This window comes from Cervus elaphus, chromosome 17 (assembly GCF_910594005.1).
Source record: "Cervus elaphus chromosome 17, mCerEla1.1, whole genome shotgun sequence".
In the NCBI taxonomy this organism is placed as follows: Eukaryota; Metazoa; Chordata; class Mammalia; order Artiodactyla; family Cervidae; genus Cervus; species Cervus elaphus.
The window spans coordinates 16,723,355-16,750,540 of NC_057831.1; the positions used below are offsets into that span (position 1 = coordinate 16,723,355).

The 27,186-nt window shown below is 39.6% G+C and overlaps 1 long non-coding RNA gene across 2 annotated transcripts in view; it reads right to left on the reverse strand.

The window, feature by feature from the left end:
* The window catches only part of LOC122673507, a 68,896-nt gene that overhangs the window by 31,152 nt on the left and 10,558 nt on the right, over positions 1 to 27,186 (reverse strand). The window contains exons 2-3 of one of the 2 annotated variants that reach the window (XR_006334700.1): positions 19,334 to 19,428; positions 12,924 to 12,979 (exon numbers count right to left, since the gene is read on the reverse strand). This is a non-coding gene — a long non-coding RNA (uncharacterized LOC122673507). Of the gene's footprint in view, positions 1 to 12,923; positions 12,980 to 18,771; positions 18,882 to 19,333; positions 19,429 to 27,186 lie in introns of those variants that run through there. The other variant, XR_006334699.1, reaches the window with a different exon arrangement.

The window sequence follows — 27,186 nt, forward strand, 5'->3', positions numbered from 1 at the left end:
ATTTTGCACTCTTTATTGAAAGAATATTTGAGAAATGAAATGTGATAATAATCAGATGTTTACTCCAACAAGAAAGAATGCATTCATATCAACTTTTGCTTCCATCATCTGACTGTAAACACTCAATGCCTGTAAAGCTGAATCTAGGCCAAAGAAGGATGTAGGCCAAAGTGCACGGGTAATACAGACAGCTTGAGGCTAGAAAGTATGTTCCCTCAGGGTAATTCTTTTTATTTAGTACTTTGAACTTTGAGAAGTTTGTTTTAATTTGACCAACACTCATCAAGTGCCTTCTGCATTGAAGGCATTATCTTAGCAGCTTTGGTGTCAGTGGCCAGCAAGGAGATCAATGTCCTGCCCCTACCATTTTATTTAATCCTTGAAACAAACTCACAAGAGACAGATGTTATCCCTATTTTATAGTTAAGAAAAATGACGTTTAATAGGATTAAATGATCTTCCAATGATCACAGATCCATTAGGCTGAGACAGTGGGAAAAAATCTGAACTTTGTCATTTGACTCCCACACCAGTGCCCCGTAAATAAATCACCCCCACCCCTAGGGGGTGCCCGCGAGTTCCTTTGTGGCCATTCTAGCTTTTCCTATTTACACCTACTGTCTGGAGGACAGCTCCAGCAGTCCGCCGACTGACCTTTGAACAAAAGGTTGAAAAAGAAGGTGGCTCAGAAACTAGAGATGAGGGTGGGGAGGAAGGGGGTGATGTAAACAAGTGTGAGTAAGACCCCAGTCTCAACCCTTCTCTTCACACCAGAATTCGGAAGGAACTGTCATTATTTGAAAGCTGCTGCTAATTGTGATATGAATGTAACACGTTTTGAAAATAAATTTGGCTTCCACCAAATTTTATAGTTGCTCCAAAAAAAGAAAAAATGTTTAGCTGGTTATGTGTAGAGTGCAAACATTACTCCTAGATTCAAAAATCATTGAATATTCCGGCAAAATCATCCAGTAACACACCCCAGCCTAGTGATTAATCTTTAGGCTGTGGTTTCCAGCACCAGCTGAACATTATCATCCCCTGAAGAGTTTCTAAACATTGCCATTTCCCTAGGACACACCCCAGACTAATCAAATCAGAAGGCCTGGGAATGGAGCTCCAACTTGAGCTTTGGTTCAAAGCTTTCCAGGTCATTCTGCTGTGCATCAGAGCTTGATAACCTCTGCCTTTCACTGGTTCTCAAAGTGCCATCCTGGAGGCCAGCAGCAGCCACATTATCTGGGAACTAGTTAGAGATGCAGAGTCTCAGACCCTACCCCAGATCTACTGAAGCAAAAGCTCAGTGAAGGAGACCGAGCAAGCTGTGTCTTGGAAGCTCGCAGGTGATTCTGGCACATGCTGGAGTTTGAGAACCATTGCCTAAGAATATTCTGTTAGTCCAAGAGTTAAGATGTATCTAGTTAAGTATCTAAAAGAGCTCCTAGAACAGACTTTTGGACTCAGTGGGAGAAGGCAAGGGTGGGATGATTAGAAAGAATAGCCTTGAAACATATACATTACACCATCAGTGCAAGCTGGATGGATGAAGCAGGGCATGCAAAGCCGGTGCTCTGGGACAACCTAGAGGGATACGGTGGGGAGGGAGGTGGGAGGGGGTTCAGGATGGGGGGAAAACACATGTATACACTATGGCAGATTCATGTTGATGTATGGCAAAAACCATCACAATATTGCAAAGTAATTATCCCCTAATTAAAATAAATTAATTCAAAAATAAGAGAGCTTCTAAGCCATTTCATTTCCTAGCATTAGCAAAGCTACACCTTGAAAAACAAACTTCACATTAAAAAAATAATGTCACAGTAAATGAATAATGTCGCAGTAAATAATGTCAAAAAATAATGTCAAAATAATGACAAAAAAATAATGTCACAGTAAATAAATTCAAAATAAAAGATACAGAAATTACCTTTATCATTTAATTCATCTTTTCCAAATTTCCCCCCTATTTTCCATGGATTTTTTTTTTCCCTTCTGTTTCTAGCGATCAAATGTTAAAGTTTTCTGAGTGTTGGCCTCATGTACATGAGTTGCCTTTTGCTTTAATTGCATGAGACACATGTGAGCAAAGAAATATGAGTTACAGATTTACATGTATTAGTCTCTGCGAGAGAGCAGCATTCTCCAAGTAGCATGTAAGCCTCACGTGATGGTCCTGGGTGCCACAGGCAGGCATAAGTTGTTTACATTAGCAAATACATTTCAACAAAAACACATGTTGGCAGTTAGCACTCTCTCAGCTCCTCCTAACAGTCACTCTGTGGGGAGCTAGACTTTGTGAGAAGAATCTGAATTTGAAAAGTTTCCCTTTATATTTGGTTCCTAATGACCATCTGAAGATCTCAAAACATTTTGTTTATGTTAGCTTTTCAACCCTCTCTACAACTACAAGGCGTCAACGTGACCAATCCCAAAATCATAGAATAAAGTAAGAAACACTATTCGTAAGCCAACAAGAACAGCCCAAGTTGTGGCATAAGCAACATAAACAGTCCAGATGAGGGCAATTCTGAAGAGCCAAAGTGAAAGTGAAAATGAAAGTCACTCAGTTGTGTCCTACTCTTTGTGACCCCATGGACTATACAGTCCATGGAAGTCTCCAGGCCAGAGTACTGGAGTGCGTAGCCTTTCCCTTCTCCAGGGGATCTTCCCAACCCAGGGATCAAACCCAGGTCTCCTGCATTGCAGGCAGATTCTTTACCAGCTGAGCCACGAGGGAAGCCCCTGAAGAGCCGAGGGAGGTCATTAAAATGACACGAGCTAAAAACAAGCAAACAAGCCACCTCCAAGAGGAAGAATTAATACTCAGCCTGCAAGGCCAACCTGCTGGTACGAATTGGAAAGACTTTACATTGATCAGTAAACAGTTGACGCTCTGAGCCCAACAGGGTCATCTGCCCGCCCTGGGCACCTCTGACCCTGCCCCCAGCCCTCCTGCCCACCCATCTTCATCCTGCAGAGGCAGTGCCAGGCAGAGCAGGGAGCCCCTGGGCCCTGCTGACGCAAGCAGCAATCTCCTCCGACAGCCGTGCCCACGTCACAGACTCTGCTGAGCGTGTGGAATGTCACCCCTGCATCTGTCTAGGCATCAAAAAATGACTCCAGAGGGATGAAATAAAGTTCAGCTGACTCACCACATTACTACAGGGTTTACCATTTTAGCTTCACATCAATATATTTCTGTTCTGAAATGAAATGCCCTGACCTGAAACACATACACATTTTTAAAAAGCAAGGATAGATTCCTGTGGATGAGGCCCTATTTCTAACAGTGACTTTGGCCTTGGCAGCGTACACAGGGGTCATTGTGGTCACAGTTGCGGGCATGCTTGCATTGACAGTTCCTAGCCTTGCTTCTCTGGTTGCATGCCTCTCCTAACTAGAGACTATCGGGGCCCCCAGACTGCAGGTTCTTCTTCTTCCAGAGCAAGGATTTTAAAAGGCACGTAGTAGCTTGGAGGGGAGAGGGGAGACTCATAAAAATCACAAATTTTAGCATTTGAATGTGAAATCTTTCACAGTCTCTTTTTTCACCCTTATTTCAAAGCATCTGCTTTGGCTATATTGAAAGAAAGTTGCTCCCAAGGCAAGTGTATGTCTATCAATGAAGGGTGCTGCAGATTTGAAGCAGGGAGTATCCTCCTGATTGACTATTTCCATCCTTCTTTTCAAGTGTTTTTGACTAATCAAGAGAGGAAGGCTTGAGGAAGCTTGTAGCACCTTGCAGTCCAGCACTCCTGCCTGCCTATCTGAAGCAGGCTCAGACACAATCACAGCCTCTAAAGCCTTTTTTCAAGCCCCCACCTTTCAAACTTGTTTGTTCAGTTTTGCTGTTGTCAGATCCACACCCATCAATTCTCTGCAGCTCCGCGTTTTCATTCTCTGCCAGCTCCCTTACATGACGGCTTTATCAGTTTACCAGTTCTCTACTTCCTGTTCTGCCCTTGACCCCGGTGTCCCATGGCATCATGCCCTGCGACTTTGGGACAGTCACTCCCACACACCCAGCCCCAGGTCCCCGAAGTCCAGATGGGCAGAGCCCCACGTCCCACCCACTGTCCATGCCATTGTTTGCTGGCAGGGAGAAGAGCGGTTTTGTCCACATCAGGAGGACATTTTCACAGGGGTGACCTGAAGATCATTCACTCACCACCACCTTGTCCTGACATTTAATCAGCTAACTACCTCTAAGCCCCAGCTCTTTACAAGTTACCTTCTCACTCTGGAATTAGCGCTTTACCAGGACTTAAATTATTCATAACATTAGTGGTGAGTCAGAATAAATATAAAAAAAAAAGACATTTTAAAATCTTTGAAGAAAAAAAGGATTCAAATAAATATGAATACCTAGTTTGCACACTTTATATACTTTCTCAGGTAGCTGCTAATAAAGAATTTCTATTCAAAATAAGCCCCACAGGCATGTATCCTGTGGAAAGTTTCATTTCCCTTTTTCAGGTTATTCATTTTAAGAAACTCTTGAAAATGATATTAATTTAGTGTCCAAGACTTTGCTCTAGCCTTGAGTCCTCTCATCCAATTCTGATAAGGTTTACTATGTAAAGAGGATTAACTTTAACATTTAATTTAAGCACTCTAAGGATTATATTATCCATAAATGTCAGTAAATAAGTATTATCTTTATCCTTTGGTATACAAGATGTAACACTCTTGCACTGCATTTGTTTTTCAACAATTGGAAAGTTTACTGTGGGGTGGGACTTTTTAAGAAACTGGTGTGTGAGCAGCAATACAGGTCAAAGATCCATCTGGCCCTTAAGTGTCTTCATTTTCTCCCATTTACTCTAGCCTTATGTAACATCTGTTCTTTAGTTAATCAGCCCCACAGCAATATTGCTAATTCTTCCCCAAAGCAGACATCTTTGTCTTCAAACATATGTATTCAGATTTTAGTATTTCAAATACCTTCTTTATACAAAACCCTGCTAGTGAAAAAGAAACACTAAATTAGACCTACCTTTGTTGTTCTTTAGTTGCTAAGTCATGTCCAACTCTTTTGCAGCCCCATGGACTGTAGCCCGCCAGGCTCCTCTGTCCATGGGATTTTCCAGGCAAGAATACTGGAGTGGGTTGCCATTTCCTTCTCCAGGGGATCTTCCTGACCCAGGATCAAACCCGTGTCTCCTGCATGGCAGGCAGATTCTTTCCTCCTGAGCCACAAGGGAGGCCCAGATCTACCTTAGCAGCGGGAATATTCAGTCTAAACAACTGTACTTACCAGTGTGTTCTTTATGAGGTGAGCAGAAGTAACGCAGCTTAGATTAGGAGTAGACCTTCCTACTTGGTACCACTGTTTGCCAATTAGGACCAATTAGCTTTCACTTAATACTGACCGCTGTTTGCCAATTAGGAAATTAGGAACGGGGCGGAAACCCCCAGGAAAATCCCGCCCGCGAAAATTTTGACCAATGAAATTGCTTTGCAAACGTGTAACCAATCCTCTTCCCACCCTATAAATTTGTGTAACAGCTTGGGCTCCGGGCTCTCTGACCCGCACCACTGCGTTGGTTGCGGGCGGAGAGTCCTGGCTCGAGTCAGTAATAAACTTCCCTTCCTGCGAGTTGCATTGTCTTGGAAGCCTTCTCTCTTCCCGCTCGGGGATTCGGACATCGGGCATAACATTCTTTACTACAGACATTTTCATCTGCCTTCTTCCTGGTTTTATCATCATTCCTGGATACTATAACTCTGCTAAGAACCAATTATAAATTCACCAACTTTAGTGCTCTGGAGAAATTACCTATACAATTCATTATCTCAGACCACTAGCCTAAATCTCACCTCTACGAAATTACCAACTCATTGAAAAGACCCTGATGCTGGGAAAGATTGAAGGCAAGAGAATGGAATGACAGAGGACGAGATGGTTGGATGGCATCACCAACTCAATGAACATGAGTTTGAGCAAACTCCAGGAGATAGTGAAGGACAGGGAAGCCTGGCGTGCTAAAGTCCATGGGGTCGCAAAGAGTTGGACATGACTGAGTGATTGAACAACTAAATTACAGTACAGAGAAAAGAAAGAAAACATTAGATTTCCAACATCACCCAAAGTTCTTACTTTGTCAAATATTTCATTTTGCGGTTATAGTACAATATTAACACCGGGCTTCTGCTTCACTTACAAAATGCTGGCAGAGCCTCCAGTGACCTTATGTAGAAACAGATCTACAAAATCAGATAGCATGTTAAAGATGTTGCAAGGCAAAGAACTGGAATACCTAAAAGTAAAAGAAGAGAAAGAAAACAGCCAGGGCTCACTTTCCCAATGTCCCAAATCAAGATTTTGAACTTTTGAAAATAGCAGACTATAAAGACCTGCTCTTCCATGAATTATCTTTAAAACTGAAAGATTTCAATCAGCTCCCCTAAAAGTATATTAATAATAATAACGACCATTAATTACATCATGGTATCAGCCACCTCTTTTAAGTGTATTGTTGATGCTTCCTCCTGCCCCTACCTGTTCCCTCACTCCGGTTTCCCTAAGATTGTGCTCCATTATTAAGTCTCTTTATATAAAAGGGGCCGCCCTAGAGCTTTTGCTTCAGTTTGTCTGCTTTCTGGTAAAACCTGGTATATTAGTGAAGCATTCCTGCGTCACACAGCTATCAGATCTCGGCGGCAAAGGACACGCAGTATTGAATTTTGACTCGCAGATCTGCCAGGTAGGAGCGCAGCTTCACTTCGGGGCGGGGCTGAGGAGGTGCCTCTGCCCAGAGCTGTGGTTCTGCCCAGGCTGGGCTCCATGTCCCGGGCTCGGCTCCAGTCTTCTGCGTGGATCCACGCTATCCGGGAACTCAGACCGAAGGAGCAGCAGCCACTGGAGGAAGTTCTTTTCATATCAGTGGCACAGAAGCAAGATGGAGACTAGTCCCTGCATGTGTCACATCTCATAGACCAAAGCCAGACATGTGACTGAGCTCAAACGGAGAGAGACTAACTGCAGAATTACAGGGCAAAGGATGCGGGGGTAGAGAGAGGTGAAGAAATTAGGCCAATAATTCAATCTACGGTACCAGGCCGACGCAATCACTCTTGTAATTTGAAAGGTTATCTCTAGTTCATAGATGAAGAAATAACCACTCAAGAGATAAAGGAATTTTTCCAAAGTCACAGTTAGGACTGAGCCAGAAAGTCAAGTTTATCAGGCACAAAAGTCCATTTATTCAGAAATTGCAAATGAGTGGCCACTATGTCCCAGGAAGGATATGACAGACAGGGCCCCTTAGGCAGAACTCTTGCTTCTTGCTCAGAACAGTCCTCATTTTTCACATTTCTCCACCAGAGCACATTCCTCTTTTCTCAACACAGCATGTTTCCTACCTAACCGTCGTGTTTGTTTCTCCAGAACATCTGTATAGTTAGAGCTAGGAAGTTCCTGCATGGTAATAATATCTCACTGTGTAAGAATAAATGCCTTGGACTCTGTTTATGGGAAGATAGAAATGGGTATTTTCCTTCTCCAACTGACATTAGTTTCTTGAATAAATAACAAAAGATAAGGTAGACCTTTCTAACACACCTTCGTTTTCTCAGACTTTGGGCTTACATTACTGCTTGTAAGAACAGTCACCAAAGTTACTCTTTTTCAATTCAATGTATAATGTTATTAATTCTTAAGGTAAGGCTTTATTATATTGCACAGCGCAAAATGTGCTGCAGATATTTACATCAAGATAATTTACCAAATATTATGATTTATATTTTTAGCTCTCTTCCTGTAAATTATTGTCATATTTGTTCAGAATACTTATAATGAAATTATTAATAGCAATAAAATGAAACAAGATATCAGAAGAAAAAGTATGTCCTATTACCAGTTACCAGAACCTGCATGAGTGGTTTTTCTGTCCTTGGTCACATAGCAGAATCAGAATTTATAAAAATATTGATGTTCAGGCCCATTCCAGACCCTTGGAATGGGGTCTGGACATCATCATTTTATCAAAGTTCCTTCGGTGATTTTAATGACCAGCCAGAACTGAGAAACATGGTTCTTCTTATACCATCAACCTACATTTTTCTTATTATGACTGCAGTTATTTCCTTAGTCTAAAGCTACAGTTTGAGCTACTAAGGTATATCCAGAACCCTTGTTAAAACTGTTGTTTTCATTCATTCATTCAACAAACATTTGCTAAGTGCCTGCTATTATAAAGGGGACGTAAAGAATACAGACCAAGAGCCATAGTCCCTTCTTTTAAGGAGATTATGAAGCAAAAAGCAAACATTTAACAAGAAAACAAAGACAATTTGGAAAGTAAACTAAACTATTAGAAGTTATAATAAGTGCCATGAAGGAAATGCCTATCTGTGAGGGTGTTGTACACAAGCTGAGACTTAAAGGGTAAATAGGAGCTCACCAGACAGTCAGGAAAAGAGTGTTTCAGGCAGAGGGAACAGCATGTGAGAGAGTCAGGCTTGTTCAGGGACCTGAAAAATGGTGCTTGTGACTGCTGCAACCTGGGGTGGGAGAGAGGGGTCAGGCTGAGAGACAGGGGTCACATCATTAAAGCCTTAAGTTTTATTTTAAAATATGTATTATATTCTTTGAGTGTCTGTGTGTATGTGAGTGTGTAAATGGCTCCATTTATTAAGTATCTTGTATTTTAACTGTTTTCACACATTGTTGTATGTAGTTATAGATTATTTATTCCCATTACCATATCATGTTTTGTTGTGTGAATGTATAATTAATTTATCTACTCTACTGTTGAAGAAAGGCAATGCCAAAGAATGCTCAAACTACCGCACAATTGCACTCATCTCACACGCTAGTAAAGTAATGCTCAAAATTCTCCAAGCCAGGCTTCAGCAATACATGAACTGTGAACTTCCAGATTTTCAAGCTGGTTTTAGAAAAGGCAGAGGAACCAGAGATCAAATTGCCAACATCTGAAGGATTGTTGAAAAAGCAAGAGAGTTCCAGAAAAACATCTATTTCTGCTTTATTGACTATGCCAAAGCCTTTGACTGTGTGGATCACAATAAACTGTGGAAAGTTCTGAAAGAGATGGGAATACCAGACCACCTGACCTGCCTCTTGAGAAACCTGTATGCAGATCAGGAAGCAACAGTTAAAACTGGACATGGAACAACAGATTGGTTCCAAATAGGAAAAGGAGTACGTCAAGGCTGTATATTGTCACCCTGCTTATTTAACTTGTATGCAGAGTATATCATGAGAAATGATGGGCTGGAAGAAGCACAAGCTGGAATCAAGATTGCCGGGAGAAATATCAATAATCTCATATATGCAGATGACACCACCCTTATGGCAGAAAGTGAAGAGGAACTAAAAAGCCTCTTGATGAAAGTGAAAGAGGAAAGTGAAAAAGTTGGCTTAAAACTCAACATTCAGAAAACTAAGATCATGGAATCTGGTCCCATCACTTCATGGGAAATAGATGGGGAAACAGTGGCTGACTTTATTTTGGGGGGCTCCAAAATCACTGCAGATGGTGATTGTAGCCATGAAATTAAAAGACGCTTACTCCTTGGAAGGAAAGTTATGACCAACCTAGACAGCATATTAAAAAGCAGAGACATTACTTTGCCAACAAAAGTCCGTCTAGTCAAGGCTATGGTTTTTCCAGTAGTCATGTATGGATGTGAGAGTTGGACTATAAAGAAAGCTGAGCACCGAAAAATTGACGCCTTTGAACTGTGGTGTTGGAGAAGACTCTTGAGAGTCGCTTGGGCTGCAAGGAGATCCACCCAGTCCATCCTGAAGGAGATCAGTCCTGGGTGTTCATTGAAAGGACTAGTGCTGAAGCTGAAACTCCAATACTTTGGCCACCTGATGTGAAGAGCTGACTCATTGGAAAAGACCCTGATGCTGGGAAAGATTGAGGGTGGGAGGAGAAGGGGACGACAGAGGATGAGATGGCTGGATGGCATCACCGACTCGATGGACATGAGTTTGAGTAAACTCCGGGAGTTGGTGATGGACAGGGAGGCCTGGCGTGCTGCAATTCACAGGGTCGCAAAGAGTCGGACACGACTGAGCGACTGAACTGAACTGAACTGAACTGAACTGCTGATGGGGATTTGGGTAGTCTGCCGTCTGGGGATGTTTCCTACAGTGCTGCTGTTCCTGTACAACCTTTTGTTTGGTTGCAGTTTTTTGTTGTTGTTGAAGCATCATTGATTTACAACATTGTGTTATCAAAGGGGAAAGAGAGAGAGGGGTAAATTCAGAGTTTGGGATAAAATAGATAACCAACAAGGACCTACTGTATACCCCAGGGAGCTCTACTCAATATTTTGTAATAACCTATAAGGGAAAAGAATCTGAAAAAGAATGTATATACATACATTCTTTTTCAGATATATATATATACAAATATATATATACATATATTTATATATACATATATTTGGCTTTCCAAGTGACAAAGTGGTAAAGAATCCACCTGCCAATGCAGGAGAAACAGAAGATGTGGGTTCCCAGTTGGGAAGATGCCCTAGAGGAGGAAATAGCAACACACTTCAGTATCCTTGCCTGGGAAATCCCATGGACAGAGGAGCCTGGCAGGCTACAATCCATGGGGTCACAAAGAGTCAGACACAACTGAGTTACTGAGCATGCACACACATATATGCATACATATATATATATTAAGTTTATATATGTATTTTCTATATAGCATATATAACTTATTTATAACTTTATGTATAGTATATACAGAATATTTATATATATATAGTATATATATAGCATATATATACTAGTATATATAGTATATATAGAATATTTATATATATAACTGAATCACTTTGCTGCACAACTGAAAAAATATGTATTATAACCTAATACATACTAAATTCAAGTACTCTTGGCTGGAGAATCCTGTGGATGAAGGAGTCTGGCAGGCTATGTACGGTCCATGGGTCGCACAGAGTCAGACATGACTGACTAATACACACACACATATACTAAATACCATAGAAAGTGATTCAGGTAGTGGGGAAAGGAGAATAGAAAGGTTTATGAGATCTACTTCATCCCAGTTAACAGGGCAACAAGTCTTCCTCCCTAACCCTACAGGTGACATTTTGAGAGTAGAATTCTCACAAACTAGTGAGTCTCTCTAGTTGGTGGAATAATAGAGCGTTTATGAAAACAAAGCACATATTTGTAAAACACAAGCACACGGAGCACCTAACTAAGGTTCATCCCTCCCAGTGGCAAATCAGTTCAATATACTTATTGGCATATCAATATTCAGCTATCCTGTTTCTTTTACTGTCTGTCTGTGCTCAGTCACTCAGGCGTATCCAACTCTTTGCAACCCCATGGATTGCGGCCCACCAGGCTCCTCTGTCCATGGAATTTCCCAGGCAAGAATATTGGAGCAGGGGGTTGCCATTTCCTACTCCAGGGGATCTTCCTGACCCAGGGATCAAACCTGCGTCTCCTGCATTGACAGGCAGATTCTTTACCACTGCGCCAGCTGGAAAGCCTGTTTCTTTTAATAACTGACTCAATATAGTGTTTGCCATCCTGTAAGATTAATACATGGTATTCATAACCATTCTCTTTACTGCCAAACCTGACTGTTGTTTCTTGTTGCTATAGAGCCTGAGTTCCTTCTGAAGACAGTGAAACACTTCATCCAGTGCCCAAAAAAGGCAGTATCATTTTAAGTGAAAGCTGTTAATTTGATTTTCATTGATGAACATTAGCCAGTTGATAAATCTTCAAAGACACACTTATACCTACACATAAGTACAATGGATTTTTGATGTGCTAACAGGAAGAATCCCAGTAAGGATAAATATACTAAGGGAGAAAATGACTTTTTTCTAAATGACAGATTAATGGTTTTAATGACTTCTTTCAAGTCTGGCATAAACACAATGCTCAAGAAGAAATATCAGGTCTGTGTTTAAATTTCATTTTATGACTTGGATGAATCTCCCATTTATTCATTCAAAAAAATGTGTTACATGAAGCATATAATGTTATAAATCAATGGCCCCTCAATAAAAAATAAGATTGAATTCAATGTTTTAAAATCCTTATCCTTTGTATTAGTTTCTCAGGACTGTCGTAATAAATCCTACAAATTTGGCAACTTAGAACAACAGGAATGCATTCTCACCTATCAGCAGACTCGAGGGGAAAGTCCTTCTAGCCTCTTCCAGCTCCCAGTGGTCCCTGGCTTTCCTCGTCTTGTGGCCGTGTGACTCCAGCGTCTGCCTCTCTGTGTACCTGGCCCCCGTCCCTGTGTCGCTCTGTGTCCCAAGTCCCCTCTCCTTCCTCTTTTAAGGATACATCATGGGATTTAGGGCTCAACTTAATCCAAAACAATCTCTTCTCGAGATCTGTAATTTGATTATATCTACAAAAACCCCATTTTCAAAATAAGGTCACATTCATAGGAACTATGGGTGCGACTTGGATATATGAATATCTTTTGAGGGGATACAGTTCAACCTACTGGGCTTCCCTAGTGGCTCAGCAGTGAAGAATTCGCCTGCCAATGCAGGTGTGAGTTCAATCCCTGGGTTTGGAAGATCCCCTGGAGAAGGGAATGACAACCCACTCCAGTATTCTTGCCTGGGAAATCCCACGGACATGTAGCCTGCCAGGTTCCTCTGCCTATGGGATTACAAAAGAGTCGGGCACGACTTAGCCACTAAACAATAACAATTCAACCCACTACACCTGTGTAATCATCATTATTAGTATTATGATTAGCTGCAAAAGAAAGAAATCTCAAAAACATAGTAGCTTAAACAAGAAAATTTTATTTTTTGTCAAGGCAAATCTCAAGCAGAGAGGACAATGTTGATCTAGTTCCCCAAGTTGTCAGGGACCCAAACTGCTTTTATCTTATTAGTAAGAAGATGCCCTTGATCCTTAAACTTACCTCATGAACCAAGATAATTACTCTATCTCCAGCCATCACTTCTGCATCCCAGCCATCTGGAAGGTAAAAAAATAATAATAATAATAATAAGGAAAAGAGTATATCCTCTTTCTTTAGCAAAACTTCCCAGAAAAGTTTCACACTACTACCATTTACATCCATTGGCCAGAATTTGGCAAACCAAATCATATAGCAAACCTAGCTGCAAGAGAAGCTGGGAATATCAGTTTTTATTTTGGGCAGCCATTTGCCTTACTAAAATTCCAAAATTCTACTGCTGAAGAAGTGGAAAATAATATTGAAGGATACCTAAACATCCGTGCCCCAAGGGCAAAATAATCTTCCAGGATTTTTTTTCAAGGGCTGAATATCCTGAATTGCTAAATTCTAAAGAATCAATGCCTGCATAGAACCTAATTTTACTCTAATCTTTGAGATAACCACACTTTCCCCCTTCACTATTTTTCCCTTCTTTAGTACTGTTCATTTATTTGGTCTCTATAGACAACTATGATGTCTATACCAAATGCACCAGTTAAAAAGTTATTACATTTATTGACTATTACAAAGTCATCAATACCCTTGATTGCTAAGCTATTATTAAGATAAAATCCCACTATACCTTATCATTGAAGTTGCTCTAAAAGGGCTTCCCTGATAGCTCAGTTGGTAAAGAATCTGCCTGCAGTACAGGAGACCATGGTGGGATTCCTGGGTCAGGAAGATCCACTGGAGAAGGGATAGGCTACCCACTCCAGTATTCTTAGGTTTCCCTTGTGGTTCAGCTGGTAAAGAATCTGCCTGCAATGCAGGAGACCTGGTTAGATTTCTGGGTTGGTAAGATCCCCTGGAGAAGGAAAAGGCTACCTAGTCCAGTATTCTAGCCTAGAGAATTTCATGGACTGTATAGTCCATGGGGTCGCAAAGAATCGGACATGATTGAGCAACTTTCACTTTCACCTTATTCTAAAAAAAATGTTATGAATGGAAGGTGCCACAAAAGCAAAGGAGCATGATTTGAGTAATAGCAGACTGCATCTAGAAGAAGGAAACAAGTAGACTTGGGAGGTTGGGGATGGAAACAGATAAGCATCACCAGCTTTCATTTCAGCAGGAATTGAGCAGTCCATTTCACCTCCAAATGTGACAAAAGAACAGCCATTCAGAAAGAACAAAAACATAAGACCAGTCAGTGGTCATCAGAGAGCATCTCAACTGAGCTGATGGAACAAAGAAATGCTTCAGGAGTTGCTATAGTGATAATTTTCAGAGACAATTACAGACCACAACCTTGACTAGAGGAGATACCTTAATGCAATATGAAGGAGATAGGGAAGGAAATTTAGGTCTAGGAAATAGAGATTATATAAATGAGACCAGGAAACAAGCTTCAAAAGTCAGTTGCCCCAACTTGCTATTAGAGACCAGAAAGCTAAGAAAAAGAAATTCAGAAATGAAAGAAGACCTGAGCAGAAGAACGACAGACTGTCAGATGACTTTACCAAGGACAGATTCAGAAAACCCTTGTCAGATACTGCCAACCACTACCACAGAACACTGTATCCTCTGGAATTATGCCCCAAGGAGCAAGCAGGCAGAAGATAATAGTCAAATACTAAGTGGGGGAAACATATCTCAATACTTTGATAGGCGAAGTTCCAGCCCAACCTGCTGGTGACATCCATTTACCAACAATGAGGTAAGAAACTGACCACTACTTTCTAAAATACATGTACATTTGTGATATAAGTACCATGTTAATTTCTTTACTAACCCACACCTGAGGACTCCAGTGTAAATCCTAAAAACAAGATTATTTCTGTGATAAAACCCACAGCTAACTCAATTTAAGCCTTCAAATTTTCTGTTTCTAGTCATAACATCTTCTACCCTTAACAATGGAACCATTCTTTATAACACCCTTGAGTATAATTAACCAGACAATCCTCCTATTCTGAACCACTATATAAGATGGAGTAAACCAAGTCTCTTGTTAATAAACCAATAAAAGGAAGTCCTTTGAATTCAGGCACTGGTAGAAGAATTCATGTGTTTTCAAAATGGTAAACAATGAAAAGTTTTTTTCAATGTCATAAGGGTTGGCAGTCATAGTCTCCAAGACAGTTAAAAAAAAAAAAGAGGAGCTTAAGTATTTTCCCAACCATCACCAAAAGTGGTAGAAACAGTAATGTGATAAAAGACAGAGAACTGTCAACTGTTATCGGATTAGACACCTATCATCTGACCAGCTATAAGTCAGATGATTTTTTTTTCTACCTCTCAGAGTGTCCTCTTTTTCCCAACATTTGTTGTAATCCTCTACAAACATCATATATTTCATATAAAACTCACATAAGGAAACAGATGTGAAGGTATTTTGTGCAGTATAAAGTAGTACGTAGATGCAAGATGTCCGTATTCCTACAAGCATGAACACTTTCTTTTAAAGGAGTGTTTTGCTCACTCTGACTCACCACAGGACCAGGGCAATTTCCTGAGTGTTGGGAGGATTTTGTTCTATGTTCATTGTTATATAGTTTGTGTCCCCGTTTCATCTCTGAGGTCTTTATCTTGATTCTTCAATTTGTTTGCTGAATTTTCATTTTGCTTACTGGAGAATAAAAATCTTCTGTTTATGATCCCTCCACTGTACAACTTTCTTTTTCATGAATTGTTGGTACATGCTTAAAGGCTTCTGTCCGGGGAGCACTTGGGTTTGAAGTGACTTCTGATGTTCTTTCATCACTGATTGACTTATGAAGTTTTAGAAAGACAAGAGAGCAAGTTAGCTCAGTGGGTGAATTAGAGGTAGAGAAGAGCATGGGTCCTAACCTTGCACTCTGCTTCCAACCCCTGGAAGCACTTGAGGTATCTACTTAGACACAGAGGTTTTTTTCCTTAAGTAAGACTCCAGTGACTTCCCCGGTGGTCCAGTGGTTGAGACTCCATGCTCTCAATGCAGGGGACTTGGGTTCCATTCCTGGTCAGGGAGCTAGATACTATGGGCCTCAGGGAAGATCCTGTGTACTGCCAAAGGAATAAATAAAACATTCCATCCGTTTTAGCCTAGGTTTTCCTGAACAATGATAGCCATGCTGATGTTTTCAAGGGTCTTCAACAAATAAGAAGCCTGGAACTAATTAGAAGACAAAAGGGTCAACCAATAAGCAAAGCCATCAACTTTATTACTTACACAGACCAGGTCAGAGGACTGAGCTTACTGGGAGAATCAAAACTGACCTGCTCACTCCTGACATTCAGTCTAGTCCTCAGACCAGCTCACTTAAGGGAAGGTTTGAAGACCACAAGGCAGACATACTTGCCAAGTCAGTGTCTCCATTTCTCTAATTGGAGTGTGAGAAAGAAAGATACCACATTCCTTCATGCCCATGGATTTTTCTCAGTCTAGCTCCCCACTATCAAGGAAACTGGAAAAATGGCTGTCACTAGGCAAACATACCACCAAAAGAATTAAGAAATTGATCAAAAGGTTGGGAGTATGTAGGGGTGATCCTTCCTCATAGAAGTCAAGAAGCAGAGACATTTCTTTCTAGCACATAATGATAGCTAACATTTATAGTCTAAGCTTCTCTTACGGCTCAGTGGTAAAGAATCCACCTTCCAAATGTAAGAGGTGCGGGCTCAGTCCCTGGGTTGAGAAGATTCCCTGGATAAAGAAATGACAACCCACTTCAGTATTCTTGCCTGGGAAATCCCATGGACAGAGGAACTTGGCAGGCTACAGTCTGTGGGGTCGCGGAGAGTCAGACATGACTTAGCAACTTAATAACATCAACGTTTATTGAGTTATCATTATGTCTCATGCACTGCTCTAAAAGCTTTACTCAGATAAACACATTTCATTCTCACAACAAATTTGTGAGGAAAGCACTATTATTACTCACGTTCCAGTTGAGGAAACTGAGGCACAGAAAGGTTAAGTAATTGAATGAGAGAAAAGAAAATCATATCCAAGTATTAGTAGAAGGTGCTACAGGAGGTGAAGCAACATTATATCACTTATAGAACTCATGAGAAAAATACAGCCATGATGGGAGAGTTTCTTTTCTTCTATATTTAGGATTTATTCTCCCAATACATCTGGGACTTTAGGAAAATACCTACACAGAACGTTGCTCATGAACTTGGCTGGACTTGATAGAGTACGACATGAAGGAAAAGAGGAATGTTCCTCTCTCTCCTAATGTCTCCCCCTCGGGCTAGCACGGAACCTGCATGAAATCCCCACTGACTTTTCTCCTGAAGTTAAGATCTAAGATGAGCAGTAAAAGATAAGTGTTATTGGGACTTCCCTGCTGGTCAAGTGGCTAAGACTCCAAGCTTCCGCTGCAGGGGTATGGGTTTGGTTACTCGTCAGAGACCCCGCATGGCCTACAGTGCAGCCAAAAATAAAACAAACAGTTGGGGTGGGGTGGAGATTAATATTACTAAAACAGAGAAATGATGAGTTAGGGGCTTCCCAGATGGCACAGTGGTAAAGAATCCACCTGCCAATGCAGGAGACGCAAGAAAAACCAGTTCAATCCCTGGGTAGGGAGGATCCCCTGGAGTGGGAAATGGCAACCTGTTGCAATATTCTTGCCAAGGAAAATTGCACAGACAGAGGAGCCTGGGGGCTACAGTCCATGGGGTCACAAAGTGTCAGACATGACTGAGCATGCACACACACAACAGAATTATAATCAGCCTTATTTCCGTGCAACAAATTAATCTGGGGGTGGGAGTTAGGCCTAGGGAATAAGCCCCGAAGAGGTGAGACAGAGGTTGGAGAAGAATTAGTACACGTGAGGGGAGTAGCTCAGTGAGAAGGGCTCACAGGTAACCAGTAAGCCCTGTGAGGACACCAAGTTCTGAAAGGGACTGAACACAAATCCAAGGAAGGGTCTCTCCCTCTCTCAGTCCTTCACTTTTTTGACCTGATGTTCCCAACTTTTCTTTGGGGTTTTTTTTTTAATAAAATCCCTATGTTTTGTGGAAAGATCATTATTGCCTGTCTGTATCACAGCAAAAACATTCATCTTTCCCTGCAGCCCTTCCCCTGTCTCCTCCCATCAGCAGAAACCCACATCCCTTAGCGTGTGTCTAGTCAGGAATGATAGAAAGGACAACCATTCTATGATGTTATTTATATAATGCCAGGGCCAGAATATCAGCTCTTCCCCATGTATTTCCTGCGGCTGTTACAACAAATTATCACAGACTAGGTCACTGAACACAGAAATCTATTCTGTCACAGTCTGGGAGGCCAGAAGTCAGATATCAAGGTGTTGCACCTTCTCCAGAGGCTCTTGAATCTTTTCTTGCCTATTCCAGCTTCGGGGGTTGTCTGCACTGCCTGCCTTCTTTGGCCTGTGGCCACACCTTCCCAATCTCCACCTCCATCTTCACCTCGTCTTCTCCTCTGTGTTTACTTCAGTCAGCCTTTGCCCTTGATATTAAGATACTTGCCACTGGATCTAGATCTGCCCAGCTAATCCAGGATGACCTCATCATATCAAGATCTCAACTTAATTACAACTTCAAGCACCTTTTTTCCAAATCAACTGACATCCACAGGTTCTAGAGATTAGGATGTGGAGGTGTATTTTAGGGGGCCACCACTCAACTATATTCCATCAGAAGGACAAGTGAGAACACATGGGACAATACAGGATGAAAAAATGTACACTATTTTAGAACTCACCTCATCAAGAAAAATGCCAAAAGAAGAGGTTGTACAGTGATACTCTGAAAAGCATGCCAGAAAAGAGCACTGGGTACCTGTCCCAACAATGTGATAAGCATGCACGTGATCTTGGATGATTCTCTTATCCTTTCTGGATCTCCGTTTTTTATCTATAAATGAGGGATTGCTCAAATATTCGTTGAGGATTCTTCCAGCCTCAGCATCTTATGTTTCTACAGAAAATTCCATGCATATCTGAAGGCCCAGAATGCCTAGTTAGGAAACAGACAAAAGTAATATTATCACAGCTAGTCTTTCAATCAGCAAACGCTGCTGAGTGCCTTCCTTTTACCAGGAAAAGGAAGAGTATATCGATAAATAAGCCATCACATTAACTAAAAAAATTCTGTGACGCTGAAATTAACAAGCCTCCAGGAAATCAAGCTGGTTTACACAAATTCTATCCTGTAGAAAAGAAGGAAAAGGAGGAGAAAAAGAAGAAAGAAAGCTGGCATAACTAATCTGAAGCAGAGCTGCCTAGTTACCACTAGAGACGCTTGATTTTGTTCTGGGCTAGGGGGACACTGTGCTGGAAAAGAGTGTGAGTTTTGCATTCAGCTCAATCTGAGATTGATCCTAATTTTGTGAGATTGAACAATTCACTTAACCTTCCAGAATCTGCTTGTTCATAGGGAAAATGAGGAAAAATAACAATAATGCATACTTCACTGGAAAATGGTGAGGCTCCAACTTGACAAGGTATAGCAGGAATTTAGTGGCAGCTGTCTGGTATGTGTCATTTCCTTCCATGTGCCCTGCCTGGGAGAAAGTAAACAGATCGGACCTTAAACAAGATTGTAAAGTGTTTAAAGTTCACTTTTCACCTGCTTTCCAGTACTTTTCTTTTCCCTCTTGTTGGTTACCTTTCCAGGCAAGGAACTTGTCATTGACAGTTGTTTATTGGTTGAACTGAAATGATTCATCCCAATATGTTGCCTGAAGCAAATTTCCAATTATTTTGTCTCTAACTGCAGAATGTATGTCAAAGAATATTTGAATATAAACAGAAAGATGAGAGGCAATCAGGATTGGAGCAGAGAAGCTGATTCTGAGGCCCCCTGAAATAAGACGGGCCTCCTCTCCAGATTCAGAAGGGGAATCTCATTAGACATTTGGGACATGCGTGCAAAGACTGAATGCAATGGTACATAGACTCTTGTATTTCTCACCAAAGCCAGGCTGAAAGCTAAACTCTCTCACTCTAAAGATGATTTAGAGTGCTACTAAAATAAAATAATGACAGTTAATAACAGTGCATATATTCAAAGCCTATTCCATTGTCACATTCACATTTACCTATTGTGACTACTTCCTATGTCCCCAAGATACTAAGATGCATAATGAATGTTTTCTGATGTAATTTGTGTTTTGTTAATATTTGATGTTTTTTTCATGCCCAAGCCTTTCCCATAGCTGTTATCCAAGAAAATACCCCCAAGGCTTCTAATTATAATTATGAAGTTCCTGAAAAGTGCATGAGCTAAAATTACACTCATCATTGACAGAGGCAGTTGGAGTGTGTACATTTGAATCTGGAGTCAGACAGGCATGTGGCTGGGTTTGCATCCCAGCTTGTAGCTATTTGCTCACTCTCTGTTTTTGCAAGAACTTAGGAAAGTTACTGTCCCTCTTTAAGTCTTAGTTTTCTTATCTGAAAAATGGGAACAACAGTACCAACATAATAAATTGCTTAGCAGAGTATACCCACTACATTTGAGTTATTATCATCATCCAAAGCATATACACGTGAAAAGGAAGGCTGATTACTTCAATCTTGAGGATGAGAGAAGCATTAGTCTGAATTAATGAAATATTTAACTGAAAAATAATGTTAAGGAAAAGGACATAAAAGAGTCCCACACTATTGCCTGGTATAAGTAAGACATATTTGGAGATCCGTATAACAGACCTAAGATGGGTAATTTGACTTCAGTGAAACATAAAACTTAAAAAAAAAAAAAAAGGTTTTTTAATGAACTAAGTTGCCAAAACAACAGCCCAATGCAGTTATTATTATCAAAATTGCCAGATAGGTCATTTTCAGTCCTGTTTATTTTCATCACAAGGATGGTTTGTCAATTTGATCCATCTATTCTTCTATTCCACAACAGCAATTGTTGATATCAGGGAAATGTGCTAGAACACAGAGATTGATAATATTTAGCCTATGGCCTCCCAAAGCTTACAAGCATGTACTGGGCAGCAATAATCATGCAAGTAGTCTAGATAATCATTTGGAAATTTAGGTAATTTAATGTTTTTCATCTTTATAATAGAAATAGTTACATACATTCCTTATTTCTCAAGATTACTGGTAAAATTAAAGAATTTGTTAAATAAGATCTTTAAATCTTTGACCAAACAGCATATGAAGTATATGGTTTATTTTGATTATTTTTATTTTGACACTGTATTAGTATTAAAGCTATTTTGAAGACAATTAAAAATATAGGAAATTGATAGAAATATAAAAATTCTGACTAATTTGAATGAGCTCTCAGAGCTATTGATTAGATTCATGTATTTGTCTCTATCTGCATATCTACATATTTATTTCTTCTCTGTTACAAAAATTAAGCTGAAGCGGCACAAGCAGCTCCAGGACACAGCACTTAGAAGCCTAACCCAGGTTACCACATGTATACTTGAAAGAAAATAAAACAGCCTTTCTTTCAAAATATTCTTTAATTTAGACTTTCACTAATGGGCCCTGTCATTCTACCTGGTGTTTTGTTGTTATTTTTGTTCTGTTTTTTTACAAGATAGCCCACTTAGCAAGCTGTTGCCAAATCACTTAGGAATTTTCTCTTCATTATGACAGATGACAACAAATCATATTTTTAATTTCTCTTCATATAAATAAACTTTAAAAGCAAGTAGCAAAAAATAAAAATGAAGAGTAAGTAGCAAAAGAATATAACCCAGAACAGTTAATGTTCTTAGGGAGAAATAAAATTTTTCATAAATTTCAAACTTGCTGCACTTTCAATACAGTTTCAGTACAATACAATAATTACCCAGCTCCTTTGACAGAGTATTTGGATGAATGAAAAGGGACTATTTTTACCTTCCCAGGGCCAAAACAGTCTAGTGATTGAAACTGGCACATGGTACCTCATCTAAAAATATTTCAACATATCATTTTATACTACCAAGACCATGTCACTTATCTTTTTTAACTGGCCTGAGACAAGGAGGTTTTCATTACCTCTCACCAACATTATTCCAAAGAAAAGTCAGCTTCAGATTAAAGCCATATACTTTTTTAATTACGTGTAACTATGCCAAGGTGTTCTCGGGGAGGAAAAATAAAAAGCTCCCTTACAACCCTTACTAAGAATCTTACCATGGGGACTTTACTCTTATTTAAATTAAGAGTCAATCCTTTATTAAATATATCCTAACTAGCTATTACTATTATAGGAAAATCACCTCTATGAATGAAGAGATTAGGGGTAGACGCTGCAGGGAGAGTCTGAACTGGACTGCTTGTTGCCTTACAGTTCATCAATACTTCACAATGCTTTGTAAAAATATAAGGCATTATTTTTACATTTAAGCATTATCCTGTACTAAATGAGGTATGCAGTTAAATTTTGTGCTAGAACTTAAACAAGCATTACACCAGTTCACTAGGGGGTGAGACAACATATTTGATAAATAAATTGTAAGTGATATAAAAGAATTTATATTTCAGTGCTTTGAATGATTCAAAGAGCTTTCCCAATTTGATTATTATTTATCTCATTCTTTTTCTTTGTTGTCAAAATTATAAGCAGATAGGACTCACAGGAAATGTTGATATATAATGTACATATATATGTACATAAATATTTAGACACACATTTATACAGGGTGGCCTATTTAAAATCATAATACTTTACATGGACCTCTATTTAAAGGAGGGAATATTTAAACACATATTCATTTCTCTATGTATAGAACACAGAGTAAATACAGGGAGAATATATTCATAATCATGTGACTATTTTAAACCATTTTTTAATTAAAAAGGATAAAAATTAAATGAAGCAAAACTCTATCATAAAGTTTAATTGTTTTACTTCTAAGTAGAATAAAAATATCTGATTTAGCTTTCTTAAATGTTTTGTGACAGCTTAATTCTCCTAAGTGTTTTTATGTAGGTATGAACTCAAATATAAAGGAAAAAAATTCTGACAAGAATAAAAAATTCAGAAAAATCCATAGTTCAAAATAATAATTAAAACCACAGTCAATGACTTCCAACAAGTGAGATCTTTTTCAGTTCAACTAAAACCTAATAGTAGTAAAGAAAAAAAAAAATGTGGCTATTATATCACAGCCTGGTTTTCAGTTGTTTTGAAGATCCAGAATAACATCAATTTCACAGTTTTTGAATATCTGCTTATCACCTGAAGTGGGAAATCAGACATAATGAATCAATTAAAGTCCATGAATTTTATCCAGATCAGTATCCCATCCTATTTGAGAGATAATATATATTTTTTTTAATTTTACAAAGAAATGGTGGCTTTTGTTGTTTTCTCCCACTCTTTGACTCCGCATATCATGTCTTTGTCTTCCACTATCAATGGGGCATAGCCAGGCCTGCATAGGACAATGATTCCCATCAGTAATAAACAGAATATAGAAGCACGTTCCTGAGGGAGCAGCAAAGATTCCTGCACCTGGTAATAGAAGAGGAGCCTTGAAGGTCCCACTACTTCTATCCCAGCTTCCTTCCTCAAGCTCCTCTTTCCCAGAACACTCCTCATTCTACTGGGGCTGTATGACCTCCAGACTTGGAGCATCCAGGATGTACCCTTTTGGGAAGAACTCTCATAAATATCCATATCTGTGTAAGATTCAGGTTTGCTGGTTTGGTAATAAAGCAAAACAAGAGCAGGCTTGAACCCGATCCAAATCCTCCTGCTTGCCATTTTTCATACTCCAGGAGATTTCTGAGGTCAGGACTAGCTCAGCAAATTAACTGTAGCTTTTCAGTGAAATAAACCTTGGAAGGGCCTGGGAGTAGTGTACTTTCTTACTTTTTTTCAAATCTCCAAAAGATGTATTTAAAGGAAAAAACTAAGATAGCAACATTTAAACTAAATCACTGTATTCCTTACAATACAAATAATGTTAAAGAGGTGAGATGTTAACTTCATCTGAAATTAGAAGTAAATTTTCTATTTAAAAATGTAATACTATTTAAATTTAATCTGGGAAGGGAAAGACTCAGCAGTCTCCTAAATCAATTTGCAAAGCAGCCGCCTCTAATATTCTCTCATCTTCGCCCAACCCTGCACCCTACCACATCTGTTTAGCCATCTCTCTTTTCTTTTTCTGTGATCATTTGCATATAATTAAAAGATTTGGTTGGCCTTTTTAAACTCAGTTTATGCCCATTAAAGATCTAGAAACATATTTCCATCATTCAGAGCTCAGCTTAGCAAATTACCACAAAATGAACCTACCAAATTAACTGAATCATCTTGTTGAACCACAATCTTAGATTCCTCCTCTCCTTTCTTCTCATTTTAATTGAGTCATTCCTTTTCCTCTTGTGATTTTTTTTCTCTGTATTCCACATATTCTTGTGGATTTGGAAAAGGTGGAAGATGAGGAAAGAGTATGATTTATGTCCTCTTTCTAAAATATAAGAAAGCAATAAATAAATCCTTCCAGATAAAAAGCATTATTTTCCTTTTCATTGACTTTTGTAGACCCTAATTGATTTCTGTAAATCGGAAATCAGTTGAATGACATTAATGCTTTGGAAAAAGAAGTATGAGTTGCCAACTGTGGCAAAAAGAATAAAGAACTGAGAGGAGGCAGCTTTAACCCATGTGATTCACAGCTGCTCTCCTGTGAGAGAGGAAGATGCTCTCTTCCAGGAAATCCATCTCTGAGATAAAGAAGAAATAATTCAGGGGAGAATAAGGAGAGCAAATATCAAAAAAAGAAAATGAAAGGACTTCCCTGGTGGTTCAGTGGTTGGGACTCCATGTTTCCAATGCAGGGATTACAAGTCCTACCCCGGTCAGGGAACCAAGTTCCCACAGGCCACATAACACAGCCAAACAGAAAAGAAGGGAAAATAAAAGAAAATGAATAAGAATCCTTCTGGTTATATTCAGGAAAAACAACTCCCCACCCCCCACCAAATTGTGGAATAGGTGAATTTAAAGAAAGAAAGAACATTTCTATCCAGATAAGGAAAATGCATGGAAAATCATACTTGGCCCAATAATACTCCAACATCTTCTTTCAGGAAATTTAAACATTATAAAATAAATCAGTGACTTCAGTATCTTGAAGTCAGGCTTGGGAAACAAAACTAAATACATTTGTGAGAAAACACACATCCAAACAAAAGGGCAGTTTACAACATCATGAGTGACATGAACAAAATGATCAACATCCTCCCAAGGGACAGGATAAATATCAAACGTGCTAATAAGTGGAGACGGTCCCCTCGTGACAAAAGGTGTGGTGTGTGTACAGTTACCACATAAGAACAGAATCATGGCACTTAAACAGTGGCAGCACTGTTGGTTACATGTGATATTTGAAAAATATGACAACCATCTCAATCTACTCAAGTAGCACTCATGGTAAGGGTGAAATTTCATCAACATTGGTTAACTTATGGGGTATTAAAAAGCCAGCAAGGAGATAAATTGATGGATTAAAAGATAAACTACTCACAGGCAGACAAACAGAAGGACAGATAGAGTTACAAACAAACGTGTACTTTACTCAGATAGAAAGATAATAACCAGGCCCAAGAAGTGAGGTGACTGCTAGGAAAGCCTTGAACATAGAATTTTCTGACTTTGTCTTTAATTTAGTTCTTCCAGCGCCATGCAGCACAACCAGGGATAACTCTCCAAAAGTCTCTGTGATAAAGTTATATGTCTATTAAATGAAGCTAGTGTTATTTTCATATCATTTTTTGAGGATAAAAGACCCATGAAACATTTAGAAAGGTCCTCCATTCATGCCCTCTATTCATTGGAGCTACTTGACATGATATCAGTCTCTTCAGACAGATACACAAGGTATATGTCAAATTGTGAAGCATCCAAATGCGTTACCAATGGACCTTAATGTGCTCTATGCTGTAAAGAATAACTGCTTATCTTTCTGGGAGTAATTTAAACATCGGAGGAGGGCACCTTCTAGATCCTTTCTAATTCTTTATTCCTTTGAATCCCAATTTCTCTTCCCTGTTGAGGAAGAAAATACTGTGAGACCCACAGGATAGAGATGAAAAATAAGAGTGTGTGTCCTCAAATTTTTCTTTCAAAAATACCACGGCATTTACGGGAGATAGTCTGGATTCCTGTGACAGAATGAGCTGAGATCCCGCTTGAAAGGAACTCACATGCCACTTTCCTTTATATGAACTTACTCTTCATGCTTCTTTATTCTACACACATCCCAAAGGAATGAGATGTTCATTGCCAGAAAATAGGAAACTGGATTGATTCTTCCCTTTTTTTTTCCTTATATAAAATTGGGACTCCATGCATACACTTACATGTATGCATATCTCCCTCCTGGAAAAGGCCACATGGAACCAATTGTGGCTCATTTTTGACAAAGAGACAAACTTGAATTGGGAATAATCTTTGGGGTCAGTAACAGGCCTGAGGTGATGAAATGGTCCTGGTGGAAGGTTCCCTGGCATCCTCTCCTGGCTAATGTTCTACCAGCAACTGGTCCAGTGTTGTTCCCACAGACAGTGTCCTTGGGATCGTTATTTCTCCCCTTTGTTTGTCTCCTGACACCCCTCCATTCAAGCTTTCTTCTTCAACACAGGAAGTCATCTCATTTAAAATTTCAAATGACTTGACTACAGTAATAGAGCTCTTAGGATACAAACCAGACAGAGGCAGGTAAAGATAGGTAGAAATCCAGTTCTCCTTTGAGCCTGGCACAGTTTAGCACTTTAACCAGATTCCTAACAGGTTTTTCTAGATGTCACTCCCCACCCCACTTGCATGCTGTTCTTATTCTTATTACAACATGGACGCTCTTATTACTCAATCCTTACATTCATCTCTCTTTGGTTCTGGGATAAAACCACTCAAACCTTAATTTAGATATTTTATACTCCCTTGGAACCTCTGGGGAAAGAGTTCTTATAAACTAGATTCCTAGATCTTATTAGGCTCAGACCAACCTAAGTATTAATTTTCCTACTGTTCACAAACATCCCTGAACTTCTTTCTCTTTCCTGGGATGACTTGCCCATGACAGATACTGGAGTTTGGCCTTCCTGCTGTCTTTTATTCAATCAATACTCTTTTCCTCCTCTCTCACACTTCAGACATTTCCTTCTCTATCCCCCAGGTAATACATTTGCTTTTCTTGTTTCTGCAGTTTCCTTTTGGTTTTTGAAATATTCCACATGGAAGTTCTGTATTTCTTTCCCTCAGAGGCTTCTGACTCGCCAGTTATGATTATCAGTGTACTTGTTAACATTTGGAACTCTGAAGACAGACAAATCTAGATTCAAATTCCCAC